This window comes from Strix aluco, chromosome 3, assembly GCF_031877795.1.
Source record: "Strix aluco isolate bStrAlu1 chromosome 3, bStrAlu1.hap1, whole genome shotgun sequence".
Classification (NCBI taxonomy): Eukaryota; Metazoa; Chordata; class Aves; order Strigiformes; family Strigidae; genus Strix; species Strix aluco.
The window spans coordinates 36,601,764-36,616,539 of NC_133933.1; the positions used below are offsets into that span (position 1 = coordinate 36,601,764).

Sequence of the window (14,776 nt, forward strand, 5' to 3'; positions counted from 1 at the left end):
GTGAGCATGGAGTTAGTCATGTAGTCATGGTCTCTCATGTATTTTCTAGATCTAAATCAGGAACAGGACATTGAACCTTGACAGTTCTTTCCAGGGGAAAGTGTTGTGGACCTGTGAGATGTTCACTACTTAGGCAGAGCAAGATTTCTCCTGTGGCTCTTCATGTGGTGATGGGATTTCCCTGGAGCTGGAAATGAGAGCAGATGTAGCTAAAGCAACCATGTTGGTTGACTCTGTACTAAGGCAGAATTGGAGAGAGGGGAGGCTTGAGCACAAGACAAGAACAGAAGTGATAGCTCTCTTCTAGAATGACCAAGAAGGAAAGAGGTTGATTCATTGAGAAGCTCTTTATTTGGGAGACAAGCAATATACAGCAAGGATGGTTACTAGAGAGAAGTTCTATGAGGCAAACACCAGAGAACTCTGATTTAAATTTAAAGGGCATCATGGAAAGCTAGAAAGCACACTAACCTAGCACAGCGGGAACCAACCACAACACACCCTCATGAAAATCCTTTAAGGGTGACTTTTTGACAGGGTTGCATCATCTTTGATTTTAACTTGGGAATTGTCACTGTCACAACTGTAGCTGGTGAAGGATTTTTGAAAGGTTTTTGAAACACTAGTCCTAGAGTCTGTTATTAATTCTTGATGTCATTAAGAGATATCTTCTCTTTCTGCAATGCACTGACATCTATTTTACAAGGCACTGACATGATTAGAGCTTCAATTTGATTTTCTAGCCAACATGCTTGGTCCAGGATTCCCAGGAGCTATGTTCAAAGTTAGCTTCCTAAATTCATGTTTTAGTCATCTAGTAAATGAAGCAATTTTTAAAGATTCTTAATGCCCAGTTTGGTAGTTACTAGCTTCTCAACTCTTTCTTTGACCAGGCCGCTTACTTCAGTGGCCAGTAAAGTTAGCAACTGTTCTAACTCTTGGCCTTCTCCCAAGAAGAGCCCCTCAGCACTATTCCACATAAAGCTGAGGAAAGCTGGATACGCTGCAAAATAGGCAATTGCTCTGTCCACAGTCCTTCCTCCTATGCTTTACCACAGTGTAACTCCCTTATGCGCAACATTTGCAGTCTTCACCTTGGGGGTACAGAGTCACCTGGGAACACAGCAGACATAGATCAAGGAGTGAGACCAGTAACAGTAACGGATATGAAGTCTGCAGCAGAAACTTTTTCATGAGCCCCTCCAAAAAAGTATATGTTGCACTATGCAGTCATTCGCAAAAATATCTTCAAAGTTTTCAATTCAGTCTAGTTTGACTTTCCAGAGGCCAAATTTGATACCTACATATTAGCTGAGTGACCTAATTCTTCTACCTGCACTGGATGGCTTCTTGAAATATAGTTGTTGTTTTCATCAGGAGTAAGGAGTAAATGAGGAGAGTAACTAGGCTAGATTAGACTATATAAAAATTCTTACTCTCCAGACTGAAATACTACAGCTCTTTCTGAACTTATACCCTTTTTTCACACTGGTATGTTTACAAAGCATCAGACAATTTTACTCTTTAGATCTAGGGTGTCTAAAAAGAGGTGTACTTTGCACCAACTACAAAGGACCTCAGAATCAGACCTTACATGTTTAATCTGGATGTGCAGAAGAAGAGTGTTCCCCTGATCATGCTTCAGTGCATTAACTAATCTCTAAAGAAGAGGGATTAAGGAGAAGCTTTGCCCATGAACAGGTTAGCCCTAGCTGTCTAGCCCTAGCTGCACAAATTAATTCAGATTCCTCAGAGGTATGTCATACTGATCACTGTCCAGAGGCAGGATACTGGACTAGATGGACCATAGGTGTGAGCCAGGGCCACAATTTCCAGGTAAATTCCCACTGCAAAATTATACTCCCTTCTTTGTTTTTGATTCCTTCCATGTGCATTATAAATTGTTCTGTCTGTTGGTGTATTGATACTGGTGTGTGGTAGTTTGAATGAGTTGGGGTTATGCCTACTCTTATTTAGTCAGTGCTCATCTTTCCCTGGGTCTGTCTAGGAGCCTCTTCAACCAAGAGAGGCAGAAGAAAATGTGAGTCTCTGTATCTGAAGGGCTGGAGAGAGGAACCCGCCAGTAAATAGGAAAGGCTGATTGATCCTCTTGAGTTCTTTTATCTTAATTCATTTTTTATTTAGACTTTCTAATACTGTTCAGTAGAAAGGGAGAACTACTTCTCACCATCAGCGTTAGAAATAATCATATTTAACACAGAAAACCTTTGTACATGTTCTTCTCTTTGTCATTTAAGTTACTAAAATATAGCAAGGGAAAATTTTCTAGTATTAAATAACATGAATGGAACTGACAGTGCTATTGTATTTATCTACCTCTCCCTATATAGATACAGATATAGATGACTTCCACTACAACATTTCAGACATCAGCACCACCTGAGAGCTCTTTGCAGCTGCAGCTTGTGCATTTTGCAGTAAAATTTCTCTCCCCTTTTCCCTCAGATTCCCCCGCCCCCAGAGAATGACACGCTTTCCACTGACAAATGTTGAGTGTAGCTCCTGAGGATTTAGCATGTCAGGCTGTGTCTACACAGCTTAGGTTTCTATTATTATGCAATGGCTTAGAAGGCAGTGCTTTGCCACATAATTACAGAGCCAATCTGTATTAGGACCAGGAGTTTGGATGCTTCTTTCTGTACCAACTATTTACCTCCCACCCACTCAAGCCTCCTCCTTGGCACTCTTACTTGTTTAATAGCTTCTTTTCGTACCCTTCTTTCATCTGGTTTCTGATTTTCTTCCCTTTCCTATGCTACATGTTTCTTTATTTCAGAAGTGAGGGGTCTGAATGAGTCGTGCCTGCACGGATTCCTATGCAGCACAAAGCACTTGCTGTATGTTGCATCGTCAGAAGAGGTAAGAAGAAATTCCTGAAGCTGCCTGCTAGTTCTCTCGGGTTTTTCTCTCTCTCTCTTTTTTTTTCTTCTTTTTTTTTTTTTTTTTTCTTTTTGGTGTCTGCACATCGCTTGTCTTACAAGCCGTGCAGGCTCTGCCATCTAGAGCACTTTGTGAGATCACTTCAGTTTGCTGTTTTTCCTTTTTCCATCTCTGCGTGAGTGTGTGTGTGTGTATATCTCCCTGTCTCTCTTCTCCCCTCACGATACAACTCGACCCCCCTCCCCAACACACACGCACATACACAGAATCTGGGCTTGCTAGTATGAACTTGAAGATTTGCAGTACCAAAATGCATGTGCTACCTTGGGATGCACTAGGATCTGAATGCTTGAAAAGCCTGCAGGCTGCTTAGTCCTTCAAGACTGGGTTTTTTAAACCAAACAAGAAAAGAACAAGTTATTCACTTTTTCCCTTTCTTTTTTTTTTTTTTTCTTTCTCTTTTTTGTGCTTTGGATATTACTGAAAAAGGAATCTCAGGGATTCCCACACTTGGACTTTACTGAATCAGGCTGCATCTGACAAACAATCTAGTCTGCATTTTGGTTTGCTAGAGATCAACCAGGATTTTTCTGATTATATCTTCTTTTGAAAAAAGGATGCATGGCATAGAAGGAAGGTCTAAGTGGTTATCTGAGACTATTTTACCGAACTTGGGATAAATGTTACTTCTCAAAGGTAAGTGCAAGGGTTTTTTCATATGTATATATAAATTATATAGCTATGATATAAACTATATATGGATATGTACACAAAACATTTATACACAGTCACCTCTGATGGCAAAAAATGTGTTGTTGTGCATTTTAAAAGCATCAGAGAAATGTATAACTTTATCTTCCTTTTCTTGCTAACCTAGATAAGATTATTCGTGTAGAGAAATGAATCTCAGTTTGGTTTCTGCTTCTCTCATCACAAAAAGGCAGTTCAAAAAGAATAATTATATTTTTAAATGTCAATAGGATTTTTTTTTATGGCAGTTTTGAAACAGTGATGGAAAGAGGTTTGAAAGAAAGGATAATAGTTTGGTTTCTAATACAGGAAAAATTGAGAGATTGAGTAAAGCTGTGAAAGTGATTTCATCTTTCTGGAGGAATTAGTAAATCCTACAAAGCCAAGGAAGAACTTTGCTGAACCGATCAACTCTGCTGTATATAAAACCACACAATAAAAGAGTGGGGACCTTGGCAAATGTCATGTGAAGAAACGGAAGGCGTAGGAACAGCTAGAGAAGGAAAGGGAGTGAGGGCTGTGGAGGGGCAGTGGCCATCCACTTCAGTGTCTCCTGTCACAGAGGTTGGTGTTCTTGGTAAGGTGATGCCATTAACGATGGACATCCAGAATTGGCAAGGTGGGCATGAGGGGGATGGGGTACACAAGCAGGTATATGCTATGTCACGTCTGTCTGACGTCATCAGACATATACGATCTCTGCAAGACTAAGTATACTGAGAATTTGGGTGGGGGGGAAGCATCTAAATGGTAGCACAGGACAAGATGTAGCAAAATGGATACTGAGTCTCTTCCTGACTTGCATGGACACGTGTACACTTTTGCATCACAAAACATGTGCATGACTGAATAAAACAAGAAAGCAACTAAAGGGGAGAGCAGAATTCAGTGATTAAGTCAACGGTCCCAGTAGGATGGATTAGTAAACTGGAAATGTAAAGTATTCAGTTGTGGTAATGTATGCAAGGAAAGGTTCTTAAACTGGGTAACTCCTTCCTACCTAAAGGAGACAAATAGCATTGATTTAAAGAAAGAATAATTTTTTACCAGGGCTGATCTAGTCTTTTTGGGGCACTGCATGGAGATATTAAGAGTATACTTTGTTTTACCTACCCCATCTTTGGGATTAATAGGACAGAATAAGTCTCCTGATGAGAAGAGACAGGCTTTCAAAGGCAAACAGTAAACATCACTTAAGTTTATAAAGTCATAGTTAATTATATTAACACCTTTTAACTTTATTATACAATGCTCACCGGGGATAAGTCCAGCAGACACCACAGAATTGTCACTGGTATTTTCTATTCCGCAGGAAAGAGGAAATACTGCCATGCAGGGTATCAATTTTCTATTGGACCTTGCTGTGTACAGAGGATGTACTAAGGCAAATTTGAGCTTGTGGCAAGAAGGAAGAGAGAGAGATAATTACTTTTACTCTTGCCGTGTTTCAGGCTGGTTACAGTTTCAGTGTTTACAATTTGCCCTGGGTTGGTGGTTAGTTTGCATTGCCTACAGATCACCACTTGAGCACAACAGAGTCCTTTTTCTGTGCTCTCATAGCTAGCTTGTTGCAGCAGCAGGAAACAGAGCTTCAGACCTTCCCTGAAACTGCTCCTAATTCTCAGGGAGAGAGGACATGCAATAAAAAATAAACAACAATGCAAAGAGACAGGAAGAAAAAGTTCATTATGCTCAACCAAGCCTTTTTAACCTATTAATCCCAGCAAAGATCTGTATCACCTCTAAGATCGGAGACAGTGTCTGTCCTGCTCTCCCCAGCACAGCTCTGTTTTCTTTAGGGTGACTCTGGGCCCTGTGTCACCTGGTATCTGGCTGTGTTAGGTGCTGGCATGCAGGTAAGCAGGCAGACCTGGATGCACCATGCAGGGTGAAAAATGTGATAATTTCTAAGAGCCACCATTTCTGCTGTCCTCTCTGCCCCATGTCGCTCTTCACAGCATTAGCATTTCTTGTTTAAATTTACATTTGGAACATAACTGATAATTTTTCCCAATGGGAAGTACAAATGGCACATGTAGCCTTGCTCCACAGCCCCTGCTCTACCTGCTCCTCAGGTGGACCTGAGCTGACAGCTCCCAGTCAATCCCCATCAAAGAGCTCCTGCTCCCTCCTTGCAAAGGACTCTGGCCACTGACTGAACCTTGCAATGTAATGTTGTTAGACCCAGCTAATACCCTTTTTTAATTATTTTTTTGTCCTTGTGAGAGAAAAAACAAGATAGGAAGCTGATTCAAAATTATCAAGGTTTAATGGGTAGTAGGCAGGAATATACTTCAGGTGACTTAGAGTGAATCTAACCCCCTGATGAGAGGTTGCAAACTGACAACCCTTGAGGATGCATTTGCTATCCACCCACACAGAGGGGAGGGAGAGGGTGGTGACAGTGCTTGTTCACCCCCAAACCCCTTTTTGCGTTGTTAATGCATTTCAGCCTTGACCTACAAAGATCACCTGTAGGAGAAAAAGGGTAGTTTGTTCCAAGTGTGTAACTTAGTCTTCTTTCTGGCCTGAGTGCTCAGCCTTATTTTCTTTGGGTTTGTTGTAGTCTGTTGTCATGTGTTTGTTTTTGTGGAGAGAGTAACTGTTCTCTAGGTGCTGGACTGAAAAGCAGTAACACTACTTATGAAAGACAGAAGGAAGACATCTGTGGCTCCTTGAAGCCAGTCATGACGACTGTGGAGTCCATTGCCCAACACCAAATGGGCCATTACTCTATCCCTTATGTCTCCTCTTTGCCTTAACTCTGTAGGCTGCGATTATTGTGACTAAGGATATCACCAAGGTGCTGGGATTTACTCTATCAGTGTCCAGAGGCTGCGTGTGCTCACAGGGCACTGAACAGCTTCCAGTCATCAACTGAAACTTGTAACAAAAGACAAGGTTTCATCCAAGTATGCTGGAATAATAACAAAACGCACAAATCGCCCAAGTGTGATGCAGCACTTCAGTGAAAGGCCAGCTGTCACTCTCCTCCCAGCCCACCTCAACCCAGGATGCACAGGAGGGAGGGAAGCTCGTAAGCAGTAATTCTGGTTCTAGAAACTCAAATTACCTTCTGCATGGGTGGGTGCCAAACCTTGGCATAAAATTAATGGATGTAAACATGTCATTAAAAGGCCCACAGTGATGCCACGTGGAAAACTGGGAAAAGGACATGTCATTTAGAAGTATTTCTGCTTCCCTAGGACCAGCATTTGTCTCCATACTTCAGAATATTTGCATGACAGTGCTTTCAAATTTTCTTTCTTCCTGTCATTTGCTCTGTCCTGCCCATGATTGGGGTCTCTGATGACATCCTCACCTTCACGGGAAAACATTTGTGACAAAATCCAGATGCCAACTTTGGCATAAGAAATGAGCAGCAGCAGCAAAACTCAGAAAACATCTTTTCAGTAAAAAAATTGCTGATTTGAAAACATGGGAGAAAAGGAAGAGATGTACTGTCAGGGTATGGTCCTATGCAGAATCCCTATTGACCTACATAGAAGACAGAGCTGAGTGGAATTTTTTCAGTGATAAATGTTCTTGTTTTTCTCAGAAAAATATAGATTTATCAGAATGAAACATGATTGGGAATGGTCATTTTTATGAATTTCCTGACTGAAAAAAATGTAGAGAGAAAATTGACAGAACACCCCATCTTACCTTTTTCTGGAAGATAAATTTTATTTTTTCTTTCCAGTTCATGAATTTTGTATGAAAACTGAAAATAATTCATATGAAACTTGATCGTAAAAGGAGCCATGCTCAAATCCCATTTTGCTAAATGACAAGCAAATCTGTCAGTTGAACTGGAACTAAACACTTCTAGCTCATTAGAAGGCTTGCATACTTTCTGTCTCAGTTCGGGCCGAGGAAATTGTAACCACTTTCGTTTCAATTCATGGGACCAGAATACTTTTGTCTGCCAAGTCCTACCTGGAAGTCAGTTTACTTTGCCAAGTGGGATTATTCTAGGAGCATCTTGCCAACAAGTGTTGTGAGATATCAAGGCCTCTGAGTGTCTGCTCTTGAAATCATTCTTCCAGCTATGGAAAACTTATGTGCTGAGAGGATATGCCAGCTAAATAAGAATAGACATGAGAGGATGGCTGCAGCCATAGTATGAGCGGTACAATGGAGCATTTAGGAGGCTTCTGCTAATCACTCCTCAGGAAGGAACTGGTCTCTAATCCTCTGGCAGATCTGCTATCACTGTGGTGTTATGGAAAGAGGTGAGATAAGGAGAGGGCCCTGGAATAGCAGTAAATCCAGGGTCCTGGATCCTGGTTGGTCAGAAGGTGACAGGTAGGGCTGGTGCATCCCAGTTCATAACAACATAGGTTCTGAGCAGAAAATCCAGCAGAAAGCTGGATTAAGGATAAAATCAACAGAAAGTACATGATGGCTGAAAGCACCTTGTCTATTTTAATAGAGCTAATGTTACACTGAAAATCCCTGGAAAACATGTGTATGGCACTGGCGCAGAAAATTATCAGTGTGACTCTTTCCCTGAAGCCAGAGGAGGTAGGTCAGGGCTGAGCATAAATCTTGATGTGCAGGACTGAGATAAATTGCTTCATCTGTCCAGTTAAGACTATAGCGTTTGAGTTGACTTAGTTGGGTGAAGGACAGACTTTGGAAGACCTCAATATGATCAAGCCACATAGATTGTGGGGATCAGACAGGTGTGATATTGGTAGAAATATGCACACTGGTGAGGAAGTGAGGAATTTTTCCTCTCCTGCCTGTAGAGTTGCAATTTGTGTTGGCAGGCTGAAAAGCAAGGGAGCTCAAAATGGCACCAGGTGCAGAGAGTCCTTAACCATTCTCTCATCATGTCTAAGCTCCTCAGAAAAGCTTCAGTATACATGCCAGTCAGGATGAGTAATCTTTCTTTTGTTACAGCCTAAAGATAAAAATTAAGAACAGGAAAGGAACACATGCTGCATCCTCTGTTGCAGTGGCAGGATGGGTGGGTTGTGATATCAGTGAAAGGGCAGGACCTGTATGTGTACTAGAAAGGTAAAACTGACTGTACCAGAATTTATATCAGAACCCTCTGTTAACAGCCTTAAACTGATGTATCTGCCCTTTCAGTACAGAATGAAAACAATGAGCAGTCAAATGGCGAAAGGAAAAGTCGAGAGGAAAAAAAATGCCTGTCATGGCTCACTCAGCAGTTCCTGTCTGGTTTGAAAGCAGCCAACAACAAAGGTCTGTCTCCTCAGAGATGAAAATCAAAACCTTCCCAATCATTTCAGTAATCATTTGATCTCATTCCCTTTGTAAATATTCCCGTGACTAAATAAATACATATGATACTCAGAAAGCTCTGCGTAGGTTGTATGTGAAACAAGTCTACTAAACTAAAAAAGGCCAAACTGCATTGACAGAACATAACTTATCTGGACTAAGAGCATTTTCTTTGTTCCCTAAACTGATGGCTAGTTGGCATTTTGTATGAGTTCTCCCCTCTGTAGGTGAATATTATCACTGCTGCTGGCATATGTTTACTGTATACTGGTTTTTAAATAAGGGTACAACATTGATTACTTGCTCTCCAAATTATTGACTGCACTTTCTCCCTGTAGTCAGGTCACATAACTTAGCTCCTCTGGAAATGTTCAGTAAAAAAAAGTATTAGGTCCCAGAAACTCTCATGGAGGAGAAGATCAAGGGCATTTTTTGTAGGCTGCCTATAATCAAAATATCTTGTAGTTATCCCTGAAAAATCTCAATTTGCTTGACAAATACCACTGTGACGTATGTATTTTCTGATCCATTTTCACATGACTAAGTAGCACACCAAGCCATGTGCTTCCGTTAGCACCCATTTTGCAAGGACAGTGTGACCTTTCCTTATCACCACAGCTACATCTTCTGTTCACAGCTCCCCAGATGAATTTTGACAGTGATATCATCTTGAGTTCAGGGGAAGGTTATTGAGAAGCTTCACAATTACATGTTGTGGACAGGAGTCCACAGAAGGTGAGCTTTCCCCTGTCCATGGTTTCCCGGCACCCTGCCCTGACTGGACCTGATGGTCCTCCAACAGGTGGAAGGGGAAGTTTCAGGTGCCTCAATAAAAGACATTTTCTTTCAGATTCAGGGGTGGGTGACAGCAGTTTCATCTGAACTGGAGAGAACTGACCTTACTGGCAGAGGGTCAGAGCAGAGGAGCTGAAGAGCAGCCTGATGGATATTTATGGGAGTGAATGCACTGAAGGCAAAGAGGGGCACGTTTGGAGAAAGATTGGAAAAATTTTGGTAGGACAAAGGAGAAAAGAGAAGAATCAGCAGTGGTACAGCTAAGATGTCTCTGTCTCTTTAGATATTTGTATGACCCTTCTTGCCTCTGAGCCAGAGTGCCAGGCTAAGCTAAAGAAAGGCTTATGATATGGGTCTTTAGTCACACTGTATATAGCTGATCCTTCTTGAGCCACTGTGGGGTGCTTTATTTGTGACATCTAACCTGTTTTAGGCTTTTGATAAACATGGAAAAATTTATTCAAGTCCTCTATGCATTTTTTTTCTTCATCCTTCTTTCACCTCCCTGAATCAGTGAGTGAAATGAGGATGCTATTTATTTATTTTTCCTTAGCACTGAACACAAAGATTTTTTTATCATCAGTGAGTTGATGAGTCACTCGTTAATAATTATAACTCCTCCCCCCAATTCTTAGTCGAACCTAGCAACAAGCTTTCAAATTAATGTGAAACACACTCTAAAATGTGACAGGTCCATCTTCATAAGGTATCTTTTCCAGAGAGATGAGCTGAGATCTGTCTCTTCTGTGCTGGACAACAGATGACTGCATTTCATGCTCATCTTAATGTTTTGTCTGACAAATTTTTCACCTGCTTAGTTCTGTAAACAGCATAACAAACATCTGTAATGACCCTGTGGGTTTGTGGCTACTTCCCTATATTTGAGAATGTGTCAAGAAAAGGAAGATACCTATCTTCTTGCAAGAAGGTTGAGATAGGACATGGTGAACTTCTGTGCATTGGTGACTTCTACCTGATCAGTGTCCTACCGCAGAATGGAAAAATCGAAGTTAGGCCACATCCTATCTCAACTACAGGATTTACCTTTATAGGATTTACAGCCAAGGAACAGCTGCTTCAGTTCTTTCCAGCATGGCTCATTGAACTCATCCTCACATTTGACACATCCTGCTACTCCCATGTTGCTGTAGTTAGTGTTAAATCACAGATGTAGTGACCTAACTAAAACTGAGACCTAGTTGGGGTAGACTTCACACACACAGGCCATCAGATATATGGGCCCTTACACGACCACCTCACCAGAAACTGCAGAAAGATCTGAGAATGAGGTCTTCGTTAGGCTGTGCTATCTCTTTCGATTACAGAGGGTTTTTTAAGTTGTTTTATGTCAGTCTAATCACATTCATTTTAAGGAAAAGGACATATGAGCTTACCAGTAGGCATTTGGAAATTGATGATCAGGAGGAAGATGGTTCCTTGTAATTCTGTTAGATGCTAAGCTTAGGGTGACATTAAGAGATATTGGTCACTTAGATTCCCATTAATTTTTCTAAGATTTCTTTGACTAGTGTTATATTCAAATGTCCATGCTTTGAAGTGTCTTAGCCGTTCAGAGGAGCACAGCACCTGTGATTAGGATGACCAACACACATGATTAGGATGACCAACGATCTGAACACAAGATGAACAGTGATTAAGGAGATCATGAATATTAGTAGCTGGCAAATCACACATGGCTAGAATGAGACATTTGTTTGCCAAATATATATGAAACAATTGGGATGAAATAAAAAATAAAGTATTAAATCATAACAAATATTTTTTGAAATCAATACTTCTAACCACCATTAAAAATTAATAAAAATAAAATGTAGACTGTATAGCAATAAGTGCATTTTAATATTGATATCCAGTAAAACCTGGCATCTCACAAGGGAAAGGAATGGCAGTACCAGTCCCTGTGACATATATATGTATAAATATATGTTCATTTATTATAGGACAAAACCAGAAAAAAACTCAAGGAGGAAGCATAATCTTGTAATTAAGCCTTTGGTCTTAAAGTCAAAGTAGGTCTGCAAGAAACAGTCTATGCAGGAATTAGTAAAATTTGCCAAAACACACACTTGATTGCAAAGAAAAAGGGAGGACCACTTTCATGATTACAATTTGCTTAATTTTGGAAATGTTTCCCCCTTTTGTATATTATACGTTAGGTCACTTCTGAAATGGAAATGGAAAATGAAATGCTCTGATAATTCACAGTTTTGTTTCCACTTCAGAATCAATAAATATTTTTGGAAAGGTTAAATGAGTCCAACTTAAAGTATCTTCCTCTTGTTTGAATAAAACATAAGTCAGCTCAAAAACATTTTTAATTCCTTTCTATCCCTTTAATTAATTTTTTCAAATAATTAAACATATATGTTTGTAATACACATGCTGTGTGTGCATATGGTTAGATTCATTCTTGGCCATAGGCATAAACTTTGCTTTTTACTCCTGCTGTTGTAATAGGAGATAATGCTAACCTATGTCAGAGGCCTGTCTTGAGCCTAGGTGTACTGATGTTTATGAAGTGTTTACAGACTAGTGAAGATGAAGGATACACTCAGGGGAGTAACTTTCTGTTGGCAAAAGGAGAGACACAACTTAGTGAGAGTTGGTGAAGAACTTTCAATCAACTTTTCCATTAGAGAATATGTTTTGTCTAAAATAGTTTACTGGGTATGTCGGGGCAGGCAGAGAGATGTTATTTGACAACATCTTCCTTTGGTGGATGGTTTTCTTTTTTTAATATGTTCAGCTGGAATGTTTGTGGGGTTTGTTTTAAAACAAAATTGAACTTTTTATCATGTGAAAAGCTTTAATGTGGCATTTTGTCCTATTTTTACAGAAAATAAGATTTTGTATTTTCTAGAAAAGACACTCTCCAAATTATAATTAGTCTAATCTAAATAAATCAAGCTTGTTTCTTAATTTCTAATAAAATCCAGCTTTCTTAATGTTTTTCAGATTGCTCATAGCTATACAGATATGGTACCACTTCTTGTAGAGTTTTTCTTTCCTCCTTTCTCATTTTTTTTGTTTTCTTGCCCTAGTAGGTCTGTTCTTTGTAGATGGTTATGCATAAAGGGAACATATAGTTCAATGACTTCTCCAAATAAAATAGGCTGTAAAAATGCTGAATTTACTTTAAGGTTCACAGGAGGGGTAATATGAAGGTAAAATGACATAAAACATATAGTATTGGAGTGGGAGGCTTGGACCGTGGCAAAGCAGGCCATCACAGTTCCTAATCTCTGGAGAGAATTAACCTCCAAATTTTAGCTGTACAGAGGCAACGGGGGTGGGGGGGGGTGGGGGTGGGGGTGGGGGTGGGGGGAGAGGGTACACACATGACTGTCATCAAGGAATTAAAAAGGACTTCACGGCCAGTCCTTCTTGGGAGACCTGAAAATGAAAAGAAGCAGCTGAAAAAAGTGAAAGAAAGTTTCCCATGGTAGAGTAGTTCCATGCAGCAGCTCAGTACTGTTTGTACTGGAAATGCTGTTGGCTGATACATGGTTTGTATTATCTTAAGCTTAAAAATGAAACTCCCAACTACTTCGCTTGCAAATGTGTTAGAGATTATCCTTAACAGATGATTCATCTCTCCCAGTCATGGGAAAGGGGAATGAGGAGTTCCTGATAGTTTATGTCTTCCTAGAGTGCAGAGCTTTTGGGGACTGTGTATTAGCATGCTGACACTACAGTAACAACTCCATATATGTTTAGTATATCTTCCACTCAGGACTCTGAGCAAATATGAATAAATTGATCCTTGGAGCTTTCCATGTAAATTGGGTTACTGTTACTATTCTATAAGCAAGAAAAATGGGGCATGGATTTTGACTTAAACTAGTCTGTGATCACATACAGCGTCTATGGCAGAGCTGTTGATAAGGTCACCCATTAAACTGGGGGACATTGTAATGAGGCTTAGGCAATGGTGAGGTACTGCTAAACCGGTGGAATGGAAACCAGGTCAAACCCCAGAGTTGTGCAGCAGCAACAACAGTCAGCTATGCCTACACAAGTAAGCCCACTGGAGAGCTTCATTTAGGCTTTTCATTTCAGCAAGACTTTTATGAAAACAGTACTGAAATAGCAAGTGTTAGCTAAAGTAGAAGCCACTGAACCCTTTTGTACAATTGTTTACATGCTTTAACAGAGTTGAAGAAAATAGTCATCACATGCATTATCTTCCTGTTTATTTTTGCTGTGTTTATTTAATAGTCATTTGGGAGGGATATGGATATACTGGCATCTGGAATTATCAAAAAAATGCAGAAATAGCTATACTTAGCTTCCTATCTTGCTTGCGATGCTAGAAATCTTCCAAGTATATGTCCAGGCAAACCCAATCTTCTTCACATATTTCCTACTTGTCATACTGAATTACTGATGACATTCATACTAGGAAAAATTCCACTAATATCATTACTCCAGTGATGGACTAAAACCTTTTATTCATATTACACATACAACATTTATGCACTTATTATGCTACACCTAAGATTCATTTGGCCTCTTAATTTTTGGGGGTCCTTATTTCAACAGAAGTTCTAGAGTATGTAATTTATCTGAACTCATGGCTAACTTACTCCCTTAGCTTTTAGATGAAGAGCCCAAAGACTTCTTATCTCTCCATCCTCATTGTTCAGGTAAACATAAGCTCAGTCTCTGGTAGCGAAAATGGTCAATGTAACAAAATCAGAAAGCTCAGCTGACCCAAAATCACTGGCTTAGTTATTCATTGAGAAAAATGCAAACTGCCTGTAAATTTTTCACATGGGAAAACCAAGCAGAATTCATTGTCTACAAGATTTGTAATTACTCTTGTAAACCCAGCAAAAAAATTCTTAAGTCCCCTGATCACAGTTTTTCCTTACTGCTTTTACAGGACTGCCTTTAAGTCTGCACTGACAAACAAACAAACAATTTCATCAAACCCAAGCAGGTTCTGCAGCTGTCAACCAGCTGTTTCACATTTGGTGTCATTTGGCTGAACTGCAACTAATGCTTCATTCTGTAGACTACAACCCAGTCTCAGCTGTCCAAACCTCAGTGA

General features: G+C 40.1%; 1 protein-coding gene across 6 annotated transcripts in view; it reads left to right on the top strand.

Moving 5' to 3' along the window:
- Nucleotides 1-1,811: 1,811 nt before the first annotated feature.
- LRFN2 (leucine rich repeat and fibronectin type III domain containing 2) overlaps nucleotides 1,812-14,776 on the top strand; it is a 160,860-nt gene continuing 147,895 nt past the window's right edge. For 2 of the 6 annotated variants that reach the window (XM_074818113.1, XM_074818112.1), the window contains exons 1-2: nucleotides 2,608-2,880; nucleotides 3,518-3,597. The gene's annotated coding sequence lies outside the window, so the exon portion shown is untranslated. Of the gene's footprint in view, nucleotides 1,837-2,607; nucleotides 3,598-14,776 lie in introns of those variants that run through there. The other 4 variants (XM_074818115.1, XM_074818114.1, XM_074818110.1 and 1 more) reach the window with 4 other exon arrangements.